Source organism: Spea bombifrons, chromosome 2, assembly GCF_027358695.1.
Source record: "Spea bombifrons isolate aSpeBom1 chromosome 2, aSpeBom1.2.pri, whole genome shotgun sequence".
In the NCBI taxonomy this organism is placed as follows: Eukaryota; Metazoa; Chordata; class Amphibia; order Anura; family Pelobatidae; genus Spea; species Spea bombifrons.
The window spans coordinates 115234297-115234844 of record NC_071088.1 but is presented as its reverse complement, the minus strand read 5'-3'; positions in this window follow the sequence as shown (position 1 = coordinate 115234844).

Sequence of the window (548 nt, the reverse complement as noted above, 5' to 3'; positions counted from 1 at the left end):
TTAAGAAATATAATGTGAAAACCAGCTCGGCCATTCTTGCAAGAAGCTTGCTGGGACCGGCCCTTCAAAATGCATATTGATAACAGGGAACTTAAATAAAGTTTAATCTATCCCATATATTTAGATAGCAACAGTTTTACTTGAATTACTGATTCCAAAAAAAAAACTTAAAAGTAGGTGCAAAAGCATGCTGTAATTAAGTGTTAATTATCGAAGTATTCATTTTAGGTTTTTTTTTTAAAACTTTTTCTTTTATACTATGTAATTTATTGTGCTTTGAGCATTCGATTGTAAGCCTTGTCAGACAAGCTGTCATTTTTGCCAGTGGATACCTTTGTGTGCCCATTGGATTTACAATTACTTGAGAATAACATAAAACAGCTAATTCGGAGACAAAAGTAACAAAGTGTACCTTTGGGAATAACATATGGATCCCAAAGGGGATTTTTATATTTGAACTTGTGTATAATCCTAAATAAGACTATGCCATTCGCATTGCATCACTTTGATCCCAACTGAGTTGGGGGTGCAGCCATGAGGTCCCTTCC